Below are 9,212 nucleotides of genomic sequence, written 5' to 3' on the forward strand. Positions count from 1 at the left end.
TTTCATACACAGGACCAGAACCATCTGGAGACGGTCCCAGAGACCGTGTACATTGGGACTCAGAGAGCACCAGTCTAATCCTTGTTTGAGGACATGGGTCCTTGGCCAGGTTCCTGAACTGTGTGCAGACTGAGCTCCTGCCACTGAGTGATAAGACCTTACAGAAAATTCTCCCCATTGTGGACCAGTATTGAATGAGGCAGAGACCACCTGAACCTGTTGTTGGCTCTGATATCTGTACGTCTTATTCCTGGATAAGCATGACTCCAAACTGTTGCACAAAATGGGGTAATATATGCATCCTGGCTTCCGTCTCCTAGATGAAAATATCTACAAGCCCTGGACTAGCAGCGTCAAGTGTCTTCTCACTGCCTGAGTTCATTAAATGCTCTGACGGAACAGGATATTTAAACACCCTTTAGCATCCATCATCTTGCTCATATATTAGATTGCTTTCTGGAAAAGGAAACACTGGCTTCTACACAAAAGCCTTCCTCACCCCTTGTGAACCTACTCACCTGGGGTAGCAGCCTGGTCCTGGGTAGTACTGAAAGCTCCCTGCAGTCTACGCCTGGCTCTGCAGGGAGGTTCCTGTCAAGACTCACAGGACATTTATTCCCGTGTCTCTACTCCAGCATTACATGGTGGAGGGGAGCAGAATATGCCACCCCAAATATGCCACTGGAATGAAACATGCTTGAGAAACAGCCAGTGCAGAGACGCACTGACCATCCTTTGTTCCCTAAACAAAATATAAATCTCCTATGTGAAATACACCCTTTTTGTACCAGGAGGGGAGAAATGTCCTTAGCACCAGAAAAAGGAATTTAGGCTGCAGAATGCTGTGCAGAGAAACCTTAGTTCTTCACTATTGTAGTAACACTAAGCACATTGAAGCTCTCACTTTTTCCCCATTGAGGATGATATTAGTGTTGGGTCATTCATATATGGCTTTTATGATCTCGAGGTATGCTTCTTCTATCCCTACTTTCTTGAGGGTTTTTATCAAGAAAGGATGCCGTATTTTGTCGAATGCTTTCTCTGCATCTATGGAGAGGATCATGTGGTTCTTGTCCTTTCTTTTATTGATGTGATGAATCACGTTAATTGCTTTGCAGATATTGAACCAGCCCTGCATCCCAGGTATAAATCCCACTTGGTCGTGATGAATATTTTTTTTAATGTATTGTAGTATGTGGTAGGCTAATATCTTGTTGAGGATTTTTGCATCCATGTTCATCAGGGAAATTGGTCTATAGTTCTCCTTTTTAGTGTGGTCTCTGTCTGCTTTTGGAATCAAGGTAATTCTGGCTTCAGAAAGAGTCTGGAAGTTTTCCTTACATTTCTATATTTTGGAACAGCTTCAAGACAATAGGTATTAACTCTTCCTTAAATGTTTGGTAGAATCCCCTGGAAACCCATCTGGCCCTGGAGTCTTGTTTTTGACAGATTTTTGTTTACTAATACTGTTTCCTTACTGGTTATGGGTCTGTTCAAATTTTTATATTTCTTCTTGTTTCCGTTTGGTAGTGTATATGTTTCTATAATGTGCCCATTTCTTCCAGATTGCCCATTTTATTGGCATATAATTGCTCATAATATTCTCTTATTGTTTTTATTTCTGTTGTGTTGGTTGTGATCTTTCCTCTGTCATTCTTGATTTTACTTATTTGCATCCTTTCCTTTTTCTTTTGGGTCAAACTGGCTAGTGGTTTATCAATTTTGTTCATTTTTCAAAGAACCTGCTTCCGGTTTCATTGATTTGGTCTACTGTTTTTTTGGTTTCGATACCATTAATTTCTTTTGTAATCTTTATTATTTCCTGTCTTCTGCTGGTTTTGGGTTCTATTGGCTGTTCTTTTTCCAGCTCCTTAAGGTGTAAGGTTAGGTTGTGTATCTGAGATCTTTCTTCCTTCTTTAGGAAGGCCTGGAATGCTATATACTTTCATATTATGACCACCTTTGCTGCGTCCCAGAGGTTTTGGGTTGTGGTGTTATCATTTTAATTGACTTCCATATATTTTTTAACTTCCTCTTAACTGCTTGGTTAGCCCATACATTCTTTAGTCGGATGTTCTTTAGTCTCCAAGTATTTTTTACTTTTCGAAATTTCTTCTTGTGGTTGATTTTGAGTATCACAGCATTGTGTTCTAAAAATATGCACAGTATGATCTCAATCTTTTTGTACTTACTTAGGGCTGATTTGTGTCCCAGTATATGGTCTATTCTGGAGAACCTTCCATGTGCGCTGGAGAAGAATGCATATTCTGCTGCTTTAGGATGAAATATTCTGAATATATCTGTTAAGCCCATCTGGTCCAGTGTGTCATTCAAAGCCATTCTTTCCTTGTCAATTTTTTGTTGAGATGATCTGTCCATTGCTGTGAGTGGGGTGTTGAAGTCTCCTAATATTATGGTATTACTATCGGTGAGTTTCTTTATGTTTGTGATTAATTGATTTATATATTTGTGTGCTCTCCCATTTGGCACATAAATGTTTACAACTATTGGGTCTTCTTCATCTATAGACCCCTTGATCATGATATAATGCCCTTCTGCATCTCTTGATACAGTATTTTTAAGTCTAGATTGTCTGATATAAGTATGGCTACTCGGGGTTTCTTTTGTTGACCATTAGCATGATAGATGGTTCTCCATCCCCTTATGTTCAATCTGAAGGTGTCTTTAGGTCTAAAGTGGGTCTCTTGTGAACAGCATATAGATGGATCTTGTTTTCTTATCCATTCCGTTACCCTGTGTCTTTTGATTGGGGCATTGAGTCCACTGAGGTTTAGAGTGAGTACTGAAAGATGTGAGTTTATTGCCATGATGATGCTTGTAGATCTGGAGTTTCTGATGGTGTGCTCTGGTCGTTTCTAATCTTTCTTGCTTTTGATATATATATATATATATATATATATATATATATATATATATATATATATATTTTTTTTTTTTTTTTTTCCATCTTTTGTCCCTGAGAGAGTCCCCCTTAAATTTTTTTGCAGGGCTGGTTTAGTGGTCAAAAACTCTTTTAATTTTTGTTTGTCTGGGAAACTTTTATCTCACCTTATATTTTGAATGACAGCCTTCCTGGATAAAGAATTCTTGTCTGCATACTTTTCTGATTCAGCACACTGAATAGACTCCACCACTCCTTTCTGGCCTGCTGAGATTCTGTGGATAGGTGTGCTGCAAACCTGATCTGTCTTCCCTTGTATGTTAGGGACTTTTTTTTCCTTTCTGCTTTCATGATTCTCTCCTTGCCTGAGTATTTTGTGCATTTGACTATGATATGCCTTGTTGCTGGCCAGTTTTTGTTGAATCTAATGGGGGTCCTCTGTGCTTCCTGGATTTTGATGTCTGTGTCTTTCCCCAGGTTAGGAAAGTTTTCCGCTATGATCGGCTCACATAACCCTTCTACCCCTATTTCTCTTTCTTCCTCTTCTGAGACTCCTATGATTCTGATGTTCCTTTTTAATGAGTCACTGGTTTCTCTAATTCTTAAATCATGCCCTTTTGCCTTAATCTCCCTCTTTTTTTTCTGCTTCATTATTTCCTATTAGTTTCTCCTCTATATCGCTGATTCTCTGTTCTGCCTCATCCATCCTTACCACAGCTGCATCCATCCGTGATTGCAGTTCAGGTATAGCATTTTTAATTTCATTCTGGCTATTTGTTTTCTTACTTCTCTTAACTCTTCAGAAAGGGATTCTAATCTATTTTTGACTGCATATAGTGTTCTTATTATCGTGATTCTAAATTCTGGTTCAGACATCTTTCTTGTACCTGTGTTGGTTAAATTCCTGGCTGTCGTTTCTTCGTGGTCTTTCTTTTGGGGTGAATTCCTTTGTTTTGTCATTTTTGAAGAGAGAAAAGGAATTAATGAAGTAGAAATATTGAGATAAAACAAATAAAATTACAAAAATATTAAAATTAAAAATTAAACACACACACACACAAATCTAATAGTTAATGCTTGATCCTAGGTGCGTTTTGTTTCAGTGTTGAAAGTGGTTTGACAGATTAGGGGAAAAAAAGGGGGCAAAGTAAATCATTTGAGAATTTGAAAAAATGAATACACTGATGTAGAGTAAAATGGGTAGATGGGAGTAAAATAGAATTTGAAAATAATATAGACAAAAGTAAAGTATACAGTAGAAAAAATTAAATAAAATATTTTTAATAAAAATTATGAATTTTTTGTTCTGTATTTAAGAAAAAAGTAAAGAAACGAAAAAGAGAATAAAGATAAAGAAAAGAAAAAAAAGAAATAATTTGATAATTTGAAAAAGTGAATATACTGTAGTAGACTAAAGTAAAATGATGGAAATAAAATGGAATTTGAAAAAATTTACACAAAACTAAAAAAAACATACTAATGACAATTAAATAAGATTATTTTGTAAATATGAAATTTATTGTCAAATAGTTTTCTATACAACACCCAATGATCATCCCAACAGGTGCCCTCCTCAATACCCATCACCCACCCTCGCCACCCTCCCACCCCCATCAACACTCAGTTTATTCAGTTATTAAGAGTCTGTTATGGTTTGACTCCCTCCCTATAACTTTTTTTTTCCCCTTCCCATGGTCTTCTGTCAAGTTTCTCAGGATCCAAATAAGAGTGAAAACATACGGTATCTGTCTTTCTCCATATGACTAATTTCACTCAGCACAACACTCTCCAGATCCAACCATGTTGCTACAAAAGGCCACATTTCATTCTTTCTCAATGTCAGGTAGTATTCCATTTTGAATAGATACCACAATTCCTTTATCCATTCATTAGTTGATGGACATTTAGACTCTTTCCATAATTTGGCTATTGTTCAAAGTGGTGCTATAAATATTGGGGTACAAGTACCCATATGCCTCAGCCCTCCTGTATCCTTTGGGTAAATTCCTAGCAGTGCTATTGCTGGGTCATAGGGTAGACCTATTTTCAATTTTTTAGGAACATCCACACTAGTTTCCAGAAAGGATGCACCAGTTTGCATTCCCACCAACAGTGCAAGAGGGCCTTACATCAAATATAGTGCCTTACATCAATCCCTTGAAGCATTGAGTCAGTCAAACTAACAAGCCTTATGAGGAATTGGGCACATTTTGACATGTCGTTGAACACACTATACATTGTTTTGGAACCGAGAACAAGTCCTTTCAAAATCCCATGATGGGATGAATACAACTTACTAGAGATGCTGGGGGCTGCACTGATATTTGCTTGAGAGAACAGGGGGTTCCTATCCTCATATCCCAGGTTATAAGTAGGTCCCGTTGCATTCGTGTCTGCCACTATCTGAGAAACAACGTGTTCAAACCATTGGGAATCGCTGAGGGGTCTGATTTCATAGGCAAGGTCATCCAACTTCATGATACCTTCAAGGCCCCCATAGCACGTGTCCATGGTGACCATGCAAAGAGGAATCTCCACCAGGTAGCCGAGGTAGTAACAGTCTGGAGGGATGAAGGGGTAGTCCATCTGCAAGGCTCCCTGATCATCCTGAGTCATCATCAGCAACTGTCTGGACCAAAAGAGTTTCTTGTGCCTATGTGGATAACATGGCTCTTGCCCCCAAAATGCAGGCTATAGGACAGCCAGCCAGGCATCTGAACGCCCTTGCTGTGGTGCAACTGCTTCTTGGGAATTACCACCTCAGAAGAGATGTAGCGCCATGAGGGACGACCTTGAGAACCTTGGACAGGAGCCAGCAATGCCCAGAGCGCAAACAGCAAGAGGGGTGCCCTCAGGGTGACCTGGTCCTCTGCCAGCCTCATGCCCCTGCTCAGGGACATCTGCCAGTGAGAATGGATAAATGGAGGATCCTCAGCAAAACCAGGTCTAGACCATCAGACAGAACAGAGGGCTGTACCAGGTGGCCAGCACCCTACACCTCGGGGCCACCTGTGGGGTTAGGTAACAGTCACAGGGTGTGGCATTGGGTGACCCTGCTCATCAGTTCACCTGGGGTGGATGTGGGAGAGTCAGGTGGGCCATGGTCAACAGTGCTCACATGGACATGGGTAGGGACTTGGACCCAGAAACACGGCTCTATTCAGCACATTCCATCTTTTCTCCATCTACTTGGATACGGGATATGCAATTATAACACACTGAACTTCTCTACCAATTCCATGTCCTGTGTTACTGCTGGGTCACTTTCTCTGGATGACTGCTTTTCCTCATTATGGAGACCAATGCTTCCTACTTCCATGGGATATGGAGGTAGACTGTCAATTTTACCTTTGTACATATTGAAAAGCATCGCTTTGTAATGTTACATGTCTTATTCTGGTTGGCTATTAGTTTGCAAGCCATTTGATCCTTTTGGTTTTTGGTTTGAAGCTTCCTCTGTGTTTACTGAGGAAACATTTCCCAGTATTCTGTGTCATTATTGGTGAAGTACAAAGTTGTATTTTAGTATTTTTCTTATGCCATCTGGTGAGAACAGAAAGTACTGCTGAACATGTGTGAGCCCCAGGGGATTTCCCCTCTAATCCCTTATTGTGGTTCTTTCTTGGCCTCTGGCAGTCTTCTCCCATGCCTGTGAGTTTCTCTCCTCATGTGGAGATAGATGCAGGGGAGTTGAGGTTACTTTGGCAGCTTGCACTATGGAGGCCGCACATGATCGAAAATGGTATCCACCATGGAACTCCCTTGTTTAAGAACTGTCTAGCCCTTTAAAATCCTCTGGGTTGGGCAGAAACCCTCAGAGTTGGCTTTTGGAGAAGAGTCTGCCTTAGCTCCGGGTGGCTGGCCTCCTAAATAAAGCTCAACTTCTTTTCCCACCAAAACTAAAACTTTGAACATTGACCTTTCCAGAAATACTCAGCTGAATTTGGGATTTGATAACAATAAAATGGAGAGTGGAATGGCAGTTGTCAGGGGCTGGCAGGATGGGGCAATGAGGAGTAGATCTCAAGGGCTATGATTTTCTGTTATGCAAGATGATTAAGTTCTAGAAGGGTCTCCACAACATTACCCCTGTCATTAACAGTACTGTACTGTATGGTTCAAATTTTGTGAAGAGTGATGGTCTCATGTTCATTGAGATCCTAACACAAAACAAAAATGGAAGACACGAATTTTACTTCTCACATGACAGTATGCTGAACTGCATGGACACACTCTCTACTGATAATGTGAAAATAATTTAAAAGCATTTACATAGTTTGAATCCTAACCCTGAGGATATGTCATTTACAAATATCTTCTTCAATTCCATAGGTTGCCTTTTAGTTTTGTTGATTGTTTCCCTCACTGTGCAGAAGTGTGCTATTTTGAGGTAGTCCCAATAGTTCATATATGTATGTATTTAATTTTCTTGTTTTATTTTTAATTTAAATTCAAGTCTTCAGTCTTTGAGCTCCACGTTTACGGGAAGTTGACTTGTCATGATTAACTTTATGGGTTATCTGGACTGAGTCATGGGTGCCCAGATTCACCACTGTTTCTGTGGATGTCTGTGATGTGTTTCCAGAAGAGACTGGCATTTCCTTCCATGGTTTCTGTCTGGGCATCACCCATTCCATTAAGGTTGTGAATAGAATCTGATGCAGAGGGAGGAAGAATTCCCTCATTTTTACTTCCCACGTGCTTGTTTGAACTGGAACAGTGGTCCCCTCTGGACCTTGTTATGAGAGTTATATCATCAGATCTCTACATTCTGAGACTAGACCCTAGTTCAGAATCAGACATATTGCACCACTGGTTTTCCTGGGTCTCCAGCTTGTGACAGTAGATCATGGGACTTCCCAACCTCTTTAGTCATGGAAACCAATGTGCTTTGGGTTCTGTTCCTCAGGAGAATCCAGACTAATACATGGAGATGATTTATCTCTTGTTTAGAGGAATTGAATAAAGCTGTAGCTCATTTAACGTCCTGAGTAGCAAGTGCCAGGAGGGAAGTCTCACGTTGTTTGATTGGGACAAGGGCTGGGTGAAGTTAATGGGGAGCTGTGGGATCCTGTGGTCCTGGCTGCACAGGGAGTGCATTTGGGACTCCTCTAATGGTTCAGCTGTTGTGCCTCAGGAAATCTGTAATTCACTCATGTTGAGGGACAGGAGTAAGCAATGAAACATCTGTGTCTTTTGTGCATGTTAGTGCAGTTTTCCTATGACAACAGGTATCTAATTCAGAGAGTTCATAGGTAAGCACAGAATCCTGTGTCCAGAGAGGCTGTGTGGACAGGAAGCCCCAGACCCTGACAGGAAACCTGCCTGTAACCTCCATCTGCACCTGCTCCTGGCAACACAAAGCAGAATTGTGCATAGTGTGCGCCCCCTGGTGGTGCTGATCCCCTCCTGCAGGGAGGTTTGTGTGTGGGCTCCCAGTGATGTCCCCTCACCCAGTCTCTTGCACAGTAATATGTGGCCATGTCTTCGGCCCTCAGGTTCATCTGCAGATACAGCGTGTTCTTGGCATTGTCTCTGGAGATGGTGAATCGGCCCTTCACGGAATCTGCGTAGTATGTGCCACTTCCATCAGTATCAATCCGTCAGACCCACTGCAGCCCCTTCCCTGGAGCCTGGCGGACCCCGTTCATGCTGGAACTACTGAAGGTGAATCCAGAGGCTACAACGGTGAGTCTCAGGGACCCCACAGGTTGCACCAGGTCTCCCCCAGACTCCCCCAGCTGCACGTCACACTGGACACCTGCAGACGCAAGACATTTTGGTCAGGAAACTGTCACACATCCACTGGTTCTCTCTCATATCCACTCACATACTCAGTGTCTCTCGTTCACCATGAATTACCTTTTAAAAAAGCAACAAGGAAAACCAAGCCAAGCACATACTCCATGGTGAGGTGTCTGTGTTCTGTCCTGATCACAGAATGGGAACACCTGGGACCCCTGGAGCTGGGGCTCCTCTCCCAGCTGCACGGTCGGGATGGGCTGGTTTTATCAGCACAGAGAGGGCCCTATTTGCATGTCCTCTTACATATATATCACACTGCAGACTTAGATTTGATTCTTTCAAAGTGAATGGCAGCTTTAGGGATGCACTTCTACATTAGTTTGTGTGGATGGTGCTGTGACAATATGAATAATTCTACACAGTGAGCACAGGTATGTTTGCGGAACTCGTGCATTTTTACATGTCTTTCTTTTTTTTTTTTTAATATATGAAATTTACTGTCAAATTGGTTTCCATACAACACCCAGTGCTCATCCCAAAAGGTGCCCTCCTCAATACCCATCAC

General features: G+C 41.4%; 1 pseudogene; it reads right to left on the reverse strand.

Moving 5' to 3' along the window:
* Positions 1 to 5,520: 5,520 nt before the first annotated feature.
* On the reverse strand, positions 5,521 to 8,860 carry LOC131518040 (immunoglobulin heavy variable 3-74-like; annotated as a pseudogene).
* Between the last annotated feature and the right edge of the window lie 352 nt (positions 8,861 to 9,212).

Source organism: Neofelis nebulosa, chromosome 7 (assembly GCF_028018385.1).
Source record: "Neofelis nebulosa isolate mNeoNeb1 chromosome 7, mNeoNeb1.pri, whole genome shotgun sequence".
Classification (NCBI taxonomy): Eukaryota; Metazoa; Chordata; class Mammalia; order Carnivora; family Felidae; genus Neofelis; species Neofelis nebulosa.